Here is a 13,489-nt window from a genome sequence, read left to right on the forward strand (position 1 = left end):
TGGAAGGGACCCCCAAGCGCCATCTAGTCCAACCCTCTGCAATGCAGGGATCTTTTGCCAATTCCATCCTATATACAGTTACCTAAGCCCCACTAAGTGTATAGAATTGCAGCCTTAAGCTCATGCCTAACTGTCCTGTTCAAAGTACTTACCTATGGCTAAAATGTTCTCTTGAGTATTTTGACTTCTTTTACAGGGATTTCCACCCTGCTCGCTAACCCTGAATGGACTTTCAGAGCAGCCAACAATTAAAAACCAGTAATTTAAAGCAAGCATTTATTTAGCATGTCATGGGTGCCCAAAGCTATGTATGTTAAATAATTACAGTCACAGCAACCCTGAATTAACAGACTAGTACAGTGGTACCTCTGGTTGCACGTGGGATCTGTTCCGGAGCTCCGGTCGGATCCCGAGGAATTCGCAACCTGAGGTGCCTGTTCTGCGCATGCACGTGGTGCGGTAAAGCACTTCTGCTCATGTGCACAGCGCATAGAGCACTTCTGCGCATGCACGCAGGTTTGCCATGTGCGTAACCCAAAGGATACGCAACCAGAGGTGTGTGTATCCAGAGGTACCACTGTATTAGACTGAAGTTGTAAGTAGCATGCCTTCAGCTGCCCAGAATATTCATGGTTGAGATTGTAGTAAGCAGGCTGGGTTTTAGTTGTAGACAACAAGGGATTAATGATATGTTAGAATAGGGTGCACTGCAGTACACAAGGTTCTTCACCTTATTGCAGTTCCGTACGTGTATTCCTAAACAGTGCTGCACCCCCCCCCCAATAATAATGATGATGAGACCAGCAACTTGCCTTGTTTTCTTAGTGCAAAATCTCACAGAAGCCTAAGGCCCTCCAGTTGTTCAGCTCCCATCAGTCCCAGCCAGCAGTCAGAGATGGTGGGAGTTGTAGTCCAAAATATCTGGACCAATACTTGTTACCCATCCCTGCTGTAGGCAGGTAGCAGAAAGTCTGTGTGGACGTCCCATCCCCGTCCGTCCTGTCCCCCGCCGCTTATGTCACAACTGTTTGAGATACCTATTTACCTTAGTATTTAATTTGCATCAATAGTTATCTTCATATCTGTTGTGTGTCCTTCAGTTCAACCCCCGTGACACAAACAGTCACAGGTAGAGTTGACAGAAAGTGCTCATGGCGGTGTTTTCCCTTGGCTTGCACCCATGTATTTGTCTAAGCAAGTGCATAATTGGCGAAGGTAAAGGACTGTTCATAGGGATGAAAAATGTGTCTTGTGACCTGATAACAAAGCTGCCTACATTTTGAAGAGACTTTGCATGTTTTCCTCTTTACATGATGGGAAATACAAGGCTTTAATTTCCACAGCAATCAGTGTGATAGCTTCGTGAAAAGTAATACGTAATACAGATTGCTCTGCAGCTTAGTGCTTCATAAGGAAACAGTTAATTCCTTTTCTGTTAAGAAGTTAGGATGCATGCCCGCTAGATGGCGTGTCAGCTGCCAGTGGAAAATTCCAGAACTCGCCATGAGTGAGAAATGTATGTGAGTCAAAAGGATTCTGTTTGCTAGGCTGCAGAACAGATGGGAAGACTAGACCAAAAAAGGAAGGTGGTCTTTGTAGGTTATGTCTGCCTTGAAGCCCTCATCAAAGTCCTTCCTTTTAACATGGCAATCAGGTGATGTATCAGCGATTGTCTAACCTGTGGATCACAAGTAAAATAACCTTGGTGCTGAACATACTTTAGTGCCTACGCCAATAGAGTTTTCTGCGTTCCAAGAATCCTGAGCCCAGCCCATGCTTGAGTGTAAGCTTTCATCCTTCCATCCTCCTCTGTATTTAACTGGAAGGTTTTGGGAGAGTTGGGTAGTCACAGAAATTCCAAGGGAAGTGTTTTAATAAACTTGCAACTGGAATCCTCGGAGTTAGTGTAATTCCTCTTTAAAAGTGTATGCCAAATAACACTTAACGTGTTTCTGTTTAAAAGGCTTCCTAGCAGAGCAGTAACCCTGGGACATGAAGTAACCAGTAGTGTCAAAGGCACAAAAAAATTAAACCCTCCAACATTAAGCGACAATTTGAAAATTGCAGTCTTTTGGCCTAAATGGCGCTTCCTTTACAAGCTTCATCTCTCTTGCAAACGTGCTTGTCAATAAAAACTTTTGAAGGAATAGTGCTTCTACTCCGTAATTTCTTAGAAAACTTTCTAACTAGTGGTTGAGCCCTCTATAAATAGAAGTGAAGCTTATTTTGCTTTGTCTTTCAAAATAAAAGCAAAGTTAAGTTTTATAGCTGAAACTAACTTCACCTTTACACAGTAATAAGGGTTTTGTTTATAAGTAATTCTAACTAATTTCACTGTGAATGGTTAATACTCATATTTTCAGAAAATACATCTGCAGACAGAGGGAGAGGATTCCCCCCCCCCACAGTATGACTGTAGCAAGTGCATCCTCCGTTTTGAAGTGATGTTTTTATGGTAATCAAATGCCTTTTCATGAAGCATGCAGTGTTGCTGAGTGAAATTTATGAGTTTGAAAAGTAATTTAAACTTGTGCCAGGATGATGGTAGCTTTCTTCGGACAGCTTCAAAGTAAAGTACTTGCTATTAGAAAGAATTTCTGATCCAGATGGTCCTTTGAAGGGGTGCACCAGTGTCTCCTAAAAATGTTACTATTCCATAGTACAATGAGTGTGTCACTCCTACATCAATATATTTCTTGTATGTATGTAGAACCAGTGTAAGCAACTCAGATAAATAACCTAATCACCAAATTTCACCTTAAACCTATGTTACAGTTGCCAGAAACAAATGTCTAGGCACCATTCTTTTTAAAAGTAAAATTTTTATTACTACTACTACTACTACTACTATTCTACTATTTTCATTTCTATTCTATATATATTAAAGAAAAGATCTCAGAGCAGTTTACAGCACATTAAAGCATCAACTAAAACAATCCAGAATAAAAGAAATTCAAGCTTCAAGGAAAATATTTCAGATCCTTCTCTAAGTGGCATTTTGCTTTCCGCATATTTATTTACCTACTTAATTTATATAGCTGCCCCATAGCAAAAAGGCTTTAGGAAGCCAGTGTGGTGTAGTGATTAGAGTGCTGGACTAGAACTTGGGAGATCAGTGTTCAAATTCCCACTGAGTCATGAAGCTCACTGGGTGACCTTGGGCCAGTCACAGCCTCTTAAGCTACCTTACAAGGTCGTTTTAGGGATTAATTGAGGAGCGGGGTGAATCGTGTATTACTCAGAGGAAAAAGGTGGTATATAAATGCAGTGAATAATCTCTTCTACTTACCTGCAGATGGATATGTCAGTTGCCAACCTGGCATCCAGAGTTTGTGGTTGCAATTAGGCTTCTGCCAGTTGCAAAATGCTCCTGGCACCTGGCTAATTTCCAACACTAGAACAGCTTACTGTGATTTGGGTTGGAGTAGCTGAAGGTGAAGGTTATATGAGGTTATGCTTACCTTTTCAGAGTGGCTTTAAAAATGTACAATATATGCTGTTGAACATTTTGAAATTATTGTTTCATAGACTGAATTTCTTTTGGTCTGTGACCAGTATCCAAAGAACCATGAATTGTTCCAGAAACCCAAAGTGGTTTTGGATGTTTATATCCAGCAGTAGCCCCTGTCCCCTGCAGTGTAACAAACTGCTTTTGCAACTGAGTGGATTTTCAGAAGTGGGTTATGATGAGACAAAGGAGTAATCCTTTCAAAGAAAAAAAATGAGTTGTTGGGGCACTAGTACAATTGTAGCTACTATAATTTGGATGCCTGGGCTTAAGAATTTTTTTCTGGATCCTGGCTCATGCGTTTAAATTTCACCTATGGTTTTAAAGCTACCATGCCGTAATCATATATGCTATAGTGCCATGTAAATAAAACAGATTGACTTGAGTGGAGGAGTCTTGTAAATAGATGACCTAAATCTGATCTCATGAACGGTCTTGGTTTGTTCGGTGCTTACATCAACAGCAGTGTTAAAAACTCAGGTAAATAAGCAAGTCACCAAATGACTCCTTAAACCAGGATTACAGTCACCAAAATGGAATGCCTAGTTGCCATTTTAGGGCCAGACGGTTTGAAAGTTGTATTTTTCAATGCAACTTTTTGGTTCCTGAAATTCATTCTGATTATGCAGAAAAAATATCACAGATAGAATTCTACAGGATGTGTGGTTAGTGTCTGAAAACAGGCAAGATCCAAGGATCTCCAGGCATGCCCCTCCAGATGTTGGGTGCCATCCTGGTGCCTGGGTATCTTCACTTGGTCACACATGGCCAATAGCTAGGTGCAAAATGTGCCTGGCAAATTTCGAATGCTGATCAACAGGCTTGATATACTCTATAGAAACTTGGTTATTTCAGAAGGAAAGTTAATGATCCCAGTTCAGCGAGTCACATAAACTTCTATTACCTTGACTAGTTCATGGAGCCAGTCCAGGCAAGATGTATTTGCTTGTCTAGTGTGTCACCATTATCTGAAGCTATTCTTCTTCCTGAAACTTTGGTTGCCTGTTATGCCTGGAAACCTTTCCCAGAATACCTCGTTTCCCTTACTTAATTCAAATCCCTGCTTCAAACTCATATTTTCATGATGGTATTGGAACAATATCAGTGATCCCATGCCCTACTGTAACTAAGCCTAAGTCACCAGAACTGATATTAGAATAAGTAACTGATGCAAGTTGCAGTAGAAGCAGATGCATAGCAGCGATCATTTCTGCATTCTTTGGTAGGAAAAAAAATCACGAGGAGTGCTTGTTGAATTAAGCATGTTGCAAGTCAGTAGAGTTGTTTAGCCAGTAGCAAGTTCTGTAGACATTATCTACTCATAAGGTGTACAGATTTTGTTGTACAGATTTTGGATTGTGGTTTTCTTTTAAGTTGATAATGCTCCTGCTACATAAATGCGCTACTGCATGTAGATATGCTAACAGTTCCGACCTCAGTCCTAAGCCCTTTTAATTGGAAATGTCCTCTTGTCCCCAAAAGAAAGGGGGAGTCACTTGGTTGTCACCTCAGCACTAGAACTTACTTTAGGATGACCGTACTCCAACAGTTGCAAGATTTCTGTCCTTCTAAAATCTCTATGGAAATCAGACATTTTTCAACTTACATTGAAAGGACAAGAAAAACTCCACTAGTTTACTATAGCCTGCTTACTACTTATAGACAAAAGCCTGTTTATTTTAAAATATGACTGTACTTAGATGATCATTTCTATGAAATGTGTCCTTGTTGTGCTCCAGATACATCTTTATTTTGATTTTAATGACCAAGTATGTCATTATGTACAAAGTTGACTAACTTTTAGAAATACTGTAGGTCTATCCTTTCATTGCCTGGGACTGTCAACCGCATCACATAGAGAGTTATGGAAGACTTACTGGGATGGGATAGTGCATTCGGAAGCCCTATTTGTGAACTTGGGATGAAAGAGGAGGGCATGCACACAAGCCTGCCTAGAACATCCCTGCATGTGCTGGTTCCACTTCCGTCCTTTGCGTGTTCAGCATGAAGATCTGAAGTGACAGTCTCTCAAGTAAAGGTTTTCTGATTCCAGGGAGGATTCTAAGCATACTTGCCCAAATGCACTTAGAATCCCCTTCAGACTTCCGTGCTGAATATAGAAAGCTCTGAAGTGGAACCAGTGTGTGCAAGGATATTGGGGGAAGGTTTTGCTTCCCTCTCCCCACTTTAAGCCCACAGCCATTATTCCCAAATGCCTGAATAGGATTATAGCCATCAACAAATTCTTCCTGTTGGTGCTTTCTCTGAAAGCATTGGGAATTAGCTAGCTATTAACTTAAGCATGCATAGGTTCAAGTGCTGTGAGCAGCAATGGAGAAAAGTAGAACTAAAGGCATGCTAATGTATAGAAAAAGTATATGAGTCAGTGTTTTGATGAAATCTCAAATATATATATATATATATATAGAGAGAGAGAGAGAGAGAGAGAGAGAGAGGTTGAGATGCTACCCTGCTATAAGTACTACTTTGGATTTTGCTTAAAATGTAGGCTGGTAATGAACGGACTGTGGCATAAGACTGATAACATTGCAATTTATTGCATGCTTAAGTGTTCAGTATGTTTATAGATGAACTCCTTGGCTTAATTTTCAACGAAGTATTTTGCTGCATTGGCAGATGTGGATTGGCTAGTGAGCTATGTCTTTGATCCAAGTAGTTACTTTTTTTAATAGTGCCAGTTTCTACTGTAGTATGCTTTTAGAACTAATTGTCACAGCCATAACTCTAAAGTTTACCTCACTTTAATTTTATTTAACACTTGGTTTTGTTTAGGAGGATATGAACTTTTGCCTATGCCTGTGCTGTGACCTCACATAATAGGCATAATACTCGCTGAAGTGGGAGGTTCGGTAAGGACAATGATTTTTTGGAAGCTTTTACACAAAATGTCCTCAATAAGACTGAAACCAAAGCACCATTAATTTTGTACATAAAATGTCCGTATTATGTGCCCTGAATAATGAAGAGACTTTTAAATGTTCAAGAATTGGTACTGCACCCAAGTGGTGTGTAGATGAATGCTTACTTTGGGACACGGGTAGGCAACCTAAGGCCCATGGTCCACAAGTGGCCCACGGGGGTTGTTTAATCAGCCCACGAGCCGCCCTCGAACTGAGTCGCCCGCTCGGCGAGTCCCCACTCTCTGCGCTAAACCAGTGTGGTCCAGGGATTTGCTTCCGCGGCGCCGGAAATCACGCCTGTGCAAATGCAGATGCTGGAAATTGCGGGCTCACACCCTCACGCAATCGGGCCCACAGAGGGATCTCCGCTGGAGTGAACCGGCCCAGGTGAGGTAAACCTTGCCAACCCCTTCTTTGGGACATGGGCTTTCATTGCACATATGAAAAGCTGGCAGAGATAACTTGCTGGGAGCTAAGTAACGTGGTGCAAAGAAGAGAATTTCTGTTTCCGAAGGGTGCTTGCACAAAACCAGAGGTAAAGGAGGTGTACCACTGATGTTATATGAGCTCAGGCACTGTATAAAAGATTATAACTACAAGCTATGTCCCTCTAGTTATCACCTTTTTTTTATTAAATAAAAAACCTTTATTTTTCCAAATACAGTGCAACCTAGAGAGTTGTAAGTAAATGAAGAATGCAACCATCTCTGACCCCAGTGTACAAAACCTTGGAACCAAAACAAAAAGACCCACCCCAATCCTGGCAATACAATTAGGCAACAAATAGATAAGGATAATACTGCCTGAAGCTGCTGAAGGTTAATCAGGGAAGCAATGAGATTAACAACCAAATTGTGAAGGAAATAATATGCAATATTAATAGGCCATGTTGCATTATAACTCCTGTCATAGTGACATAGTCTCAGTCAGTATTGTTTAACAATCCTTAAGGTTCCTTAGTTTTCAAGAAACATTGGTTTGAAATCTAGGCGGGTTCCACATATGTTGTTACTACCCTGAAATTGACTATGTAGAAAGTGATATGACTGGCTGAAGTTAATTAAGCAGATTTGAAAACCTATTTAGCAGCATAGTAATACTTGAGTCACCTTTATAAATAAGCAGTGTTTGAAGCCCAGATGGTTGAGTGTCTCTGAATGAAGTTGCTCTTAAAGAAGTTGCCAAGTTAATGCATTTTAAACAGAGATGTAATTGCACCTGTTCGAAAGCTTAATTGAAATGTTTCCTAGTTTGAGTTCCATATTTATGAACGAATATAAATACCTGTGCTTTCTTTTAAACTAATTTTGCATCTTCATTCACACAGATGTTATATTCCTTGTAATTAATCATTTCTCCAGAATACTATTGGCACCAATTTATTGGTGATGTTTTCAAGATGGAATTTGCAACAAACTTTACAACGAAGTTAGAAGGAAGCAATGTGACAAAAGTATTCTTTTAGGCAATAGGCAAATAAATGGCCTTTTTCTCAAATGACTCCTACTGCTGCATATGCTAGAGCAGGGCATAGAATATTTATCTGTAATGACTTCTGTTGAGATACTGTTTTGCTTTTGTAGACTTTGGAAACTACAGTGGTACCTTGGGTTAAGAACTTAATTCGTTCTGGAGGTCTGCTCTTAACCTGAAACTGTTCTTAACCTTTAGCTAACAGGGCCTCCCGCTGCCGCCACCGCCGCCACATGATTTCTGTTCTCATCCTGAAGCAAAGTTCTTAACCCGAGGTACTATTTCTGGGTTAGCGGAGTCTGTAACCTGAAGCCTCTGTAACCAGAGGTACCGCTGTATTTTGTAGCACCCAAGCCACACAGTAATTAAATAGGGATGAAGTGTGTGGTAACTCAAGAAAAGGCTTGGAGAAGGGGTCTCTTAACCTCCCTTTTTGTCAGCTCTTGCCCACTGATCTGCAGCAGCACTGGTATCTTATAGTTTTGGTCCTATTGAGTCCCAATATTTCTTGTATAATTGGGGCTTGTAAACAAACATTTACCTGTGAGAGTTTATTTCCTGAAATGTAATCCCATGCTGTTACAGGAATGTGTATATACATGAACAGCTAATGTAGTTCCTTGCCATGAGTTTGTTGTCCTGGGCAACAGTAACATGTGAAGGAACTCTAACATTAGCTCTATCTTTGCATTTGTTCTTGTACATGTTCCTGGAACTGTGGGAAATCAACTGCAGTGCTCCTGTAAGTAAGTGTAAATTGTATCCTGGTGGACTGCTTAAAATGGTATGACTAAAGGAAATAAAATGCAAGTAGGACATGAGGCTGCTTCCTCTTCCTGCACCCCCAACATTATTATGAGTGTCATGAGTCCTGTGGTGGTGCTGGGGTCAGGAGTGGAGGATGACATTGGAGTGGGTGCTGAAACCAAGGAGCAGAGGTTGGAGAAGGCCAACCTCTTCCAGGACTCCTATCTACCCTCTTCCCTCCTGGAAAGAGGAGCACAGCAATGGGAGGGCATTAGCCCACCGCTAAGGGTGGAGGAACCAGTATCAAGGGGACGGTACAGCCTGGTTGCCCAGGACCCAGAATTGCTCCTGTTACTGGGAACAGACACATCCTCCCAAATGCAGTGCTCCTCTGACTAGGGTTACCTAAACTATTATAATCTGAATTGGGGAACTGGAAAACTATCTGGTACTAGATCACTAAACATCTACTAAAGGTGTCAGTATGAAAAATAATTCTCTCTTGTCTATCCTGAAACTGATAGGAGATTCAAGGTAGGCAAGAGATCATTCTTGTTCCAACTGCATAATTTGACAATGGCCACATCCCAGGAAATGGTTTCAGCTGGCTGGCTAAGCCAGTTGTGGGTAGGTCATGGGTCTCAAACCCTCCTTGAGTCAGGGATGTGCCCTGCATGGAAAAACAGGTTCTGATGAATTGAGCAGACAAGACCAATAGTGGGCCAAATGGTCAAGAAGGCGGTTTCAGCATGTGCTATAGAAGGAAGGGAGGGGCAAATGGGGCTTGTCAACCTGGGAAGGTAGCCCATCAAGGAGAAGAAAAACCTCCACTGCCCTGTTGGCTATACTCATTTGTGAGAAAGGCTTCAGGAGTAAACCCTGAGAAACAATCCTGGCAGGCTGTGTGATTCTTCATTGGTTTGACTTCACCGCAGAAGCACACTCCATTGTGTCTTGAGACAGACAGATGCAAACAACAGGTACCAGTTGCCCCAGTTAAGATTACAGTAGTTCAGGTAAGACAAGCTGAATAAATTAATAAGGATGGGAAACACACTGTCATATATAATAAGAAAGTTGGGTAGGGTACTGAAGGATAAACAAAGGACAGGCTGAACATATGCCACCAAACTCTTGCTAATTAATAGTCTGAAAACTGAACAAAAGCAGCTGCTTTTGACATTTTGCTACCCGTCCCTGTGAGCACTCTGATTAGAAAGGGTTGGGTGAAATTCTAGCCTTTGATTGGAAGCTAGAGTAGCCATTGAGTAAACTGTAGGTCCCCTCCTCACCTCCCTGGCAATTTCCTTATGTGGTAGTGTTTTCCTTTTTTGCAAGCCTTTGAGACCAGGCTGTTTGGCTTTTAGATAGGTTCAGAATAACTCGTTTCAGACCAGATCTGAATCACTGCAAATTGGCTCAATTAGGTTCAGAATTTGAGATTCATCCAAAGTGGTCTTTCAGTCCCAGTTACTATGTCCCATTTGAGAAAATGTGGCTATTCTTGAAGAGTGAACCTAATTTTCCGTGCTGGTGTTTGTCTTTTAGTTTGTAGCTGTAATCTTGATTGAAACACATATTTATTAAATTGGAATAAACTGGAAAAGTTTATGTTATAAAATGCAAGCTACGTGTCTGGTTTACTGTTTAATAAGTTGATTTCCAGAGGGGTAGCTATGATAGATGAGGTTTGTCTGCTTCTTTTAAGGTGTGGTGAAGTGCAGCACAGTGACAGGCTCTGCTTTACTAAAACAATTTTAGGTATCAGTCTATAATGATATGATATGGCTATATTTAGGATTTAGAGCATTCTGGCCTTATTTATGCAGTTAAGCTGTTCAGGTGTTTCTGGGTCTGCCTTTTGATGATACCAACTATTATGTATAAACTGATTTTAAACCTAGTTAAGAACTGAACTGCTTTTTATGTTGCTTTTCCATGGGAGGTTATTACAACATTTGTTTCCAGATAAACACAGGAAGTAGTGGAAGGAAAGCACTTGCTGTGATAAACTGTTCTTAACCAGCCAGCACAGTCTGCAATTCAGTGTTTCATGTTCTGACACCCACAGTCTAGTAGTTGTCTGTCGGCAGGAGCTGCAGACTGTTTCCCCCAAGAAATTCAGTCCAATTAATAGTATTAGATTAAAGCTGCATACTTTCTAGTGCTTGTTTTGTGTCAGTTCATTCTTGCTTTTCTCTTAATAACTGTTTGTGGTTTCCTGTATCATAATGAACGTGGGAGGACAATGCCACTAGCTTACCTCCATTAGCTTGGTCTAAATGTTGGGATGAAAAATTCCTGCCAATTTTATGGTGCAGAGAAATTCAAAGGGGAAATGGGATCAAGAAAGTAGAGACAAAGTCCCCCTGTTTTGTAATACTGAAGCGTGGGGTCACTCATTGAAACGGATAGAAGGTTTAGGATACACAAGAGATAATTTTTCACACTGCATAATTTGACAGTTGAGTTGATTTGTAGCCATCTGATAACAGATAGTTTTCCAGTTGTCTCAGTCATGACTATAATAGTTGAAAAGTCCCTAGTCAGGCTGTTCTGACCTTATAGTCTCTGCTGTAGTTTTGAAGGTGAAATTATTCTGAGGAAGTCTTGCACTGAAGAAGTGAAATTCTCTAACCTCAGGGTGCATTTGTTTTGAATGCAAATTGGTCCTTTTAAAACCCCTATGTGCACATTGCAGCTTGGGTATGTTGCTTGAGTCACCTATGTACTTCAGTCTCTGAGGTCCAGTAATGAAATTTATTTATTTAGGGGGGTTTTTTTATACTGCTTTTGATGCTTGTTTACATAATAAATGGCGGCTTAAAAGTATGTTCCAGTAAAGTCGTTTCAGAGTCTCCTCAAGGGATAGCCTTTCACATGCAGATCTTTCATACTCACCAGATTGTCTACACAGATTCTGGCTGTCTTGGACAGCAGTCCTCTCAAGAAATACCCAATCCTACCCCCAAATCAAATTTGGAGACAGATCAGACAATTTGCAAGGGATTTCACCTGCCACACAGCTCTTTTTTCAGGTGAAAGAAATCTGTCACATTCCCCACCCCCCAAAAAATGATTATGAAATAATTTCTTTTAAAATGGACAAAAATTATAAGACTAAGTTTTCAAATACTTACTGCACCAAAATGTTTTCTAAAACTGTGTAAAGGTCTTGTGTAAGATGATGTACAGTATCAGATTATTGCAATTCCTATACAGTGAGGACAAATTGGTCCTGAATTGTACCCCGAGAGTAGCACTCTCAAATGCAAAAACAAAGATGCATTTCTGCCTCTTGGAAGGCACTGCTATTATCAGAAGAGAAGGAAGAAAGATTTAGTCTCTTCTCTGCTTGTGAGCTTTCTCTTGTTGACATAGTTGGTGGATTTGCTTCTGTCCTCTTCTCTAGGCATTGAAGGATTGAATGAGAGAAAGTACAGAGCTACATAATTTTGTTTCTGTATAATTCACGCTGCTGCAAGTATGTTGGATCCAGGATTCAAAGGTAGAAATGTAAGTGACGATAACATTGCTTCTGCATTTGACTGGACTACAAAACACACAGCACACTTAGGGCTTGATTTTGGGATGGTACTTTTCAGATGTTGCAGAGTACAGAACATCTCCAGGTATTTGGCCAAGTGTTGTTGTGTGTCAGGTCTGGAGCTTTAGGGCATCTTTGGAAGCCGGCCTAAAAGTTTGACTTAGCTGACCACTATATTGTTTGAATGAGTCTTTGACCTAATTAATACCTAACATTCCTGGCTCAGTAGACCTTTGGGGCCCATATCCTCATCCCTCACCCTGTCCCTCTCTCTCATGCTGGCTTCAGCCCTGGTCTCTTTAAACCAGGCATGGTCAAACTTGGCCCTCCAGCTGTTTTGGGACTACAGTTCCCATCATCCCTGACCACTGGTCCTGTTAGCTACGGATGATAGGAATTGTAGTCCCAAAACAGCTGGAGGGCCAAGTTTGGCCATGCCTGCTCTAAACCATAGTTCCCTTTTAAACATCTGCAACAGGGAACCATGGCTTATCATTTATTTACTAATAAGGACCTTAAAAGCAGTTCTATCCTGGTTTGAAGTTGTTATTAGTAAACTGTCCCACAGCTCTTTATTTTAGACATAGTATGCAAGAAGAAATGCATGGGCTGGCTTATTAAACCAGAAACTATTTGAGCCAGAAATATTACAAATGAATTGGCCTATTATTTTCTTTGGGTCAGATCCAGAGAACCATGGCTGAATTTCCACAAAGAAATGAACCTCCCTAATTCACAAGTGATGGGATTGAGAATTAGGAGAAATCTATTTTGCTTATGGGACGCGGGTGGCGCTGTGGGTTAAACCACAGAGCCTAGAACTTGCTGATCAGAGGGTCGGCAGTTCGAATCCCCATGACGGGGTGAGCTCCTGTTGTTCGGTCCCTGCTGATGCCAACCTACCAGTTTGAAAACACGTCAAAGTGCAAGTAGATAAATAGGTGTCGCTCTGGCGGGAAGGTAAACGGCGTTTCCGTGCGCTGCTCTGGTTCGCCAGAAGCGGCTGAGTCATGCTGGCCACATGACCCAGAAGCTGTACGCCGGCTCCCTCGGCCAATAAAGCGAGATGAGCGCTGCAACCCCAGAGTCGGTCACAACTGGACCTAACGGTCAGGGGTCCCTTTACCTTTACCTTTATTTTGCTTATGCAAAGGAGTTTTTTGTTATAAATATGTGCTCCTGAAATGAAGTTGAATGAATTTAGTTTCCTGTTCTTTTATATTCGGCTTGCTGTGGCAATTTCTGAAATACCTTAATCGAGCACTTAAAGATTGCTCCTTTAACAGTTTGCAA

At 41.1% G+C, this 13,489-nt stretch overlaps 1 protein-coding gene across 7 annotated transcripts in view; it reads left to right on the forward strand.

Moving 5' to 3' along the window:
* Positions 1-13,489, forward strand: part of ADNP (activity dependent neuroprotector homeobox) — a 46,299-nt gene that overhangs the window by 7,310 nt on the left and 25,500 nt on the right. Inside the window, exon 1 of one of the 7 annotated variants that reach the window (XM_079978949.1) lies at positions 6,360-6,378. The exons of 5 other annotated variants lie outside the window; for them this stretch is intronic. The gene's annotated coding sequence lies outside the window, so the exon portion shown is untranslated. Of the gene's footprint in view, positions 1-6,359; positions 6,379-13,489 lie in introns of those variants that run through there. One more of the 7 variants, XM_079978948.1, reaches the window with a different exon arrangement.

The sequence above is a fragment of the Podarcis cretensis genome (assembly GCF_951804945.1).
Source record: "Podarcis cretensis genome assembly, chromosome: 6".
NCBI lineage: Eukaryota > Metazoa > Chordata > Lepidosauria > Squamata > Lacertidae > Podarcis > Podarcis cretensis.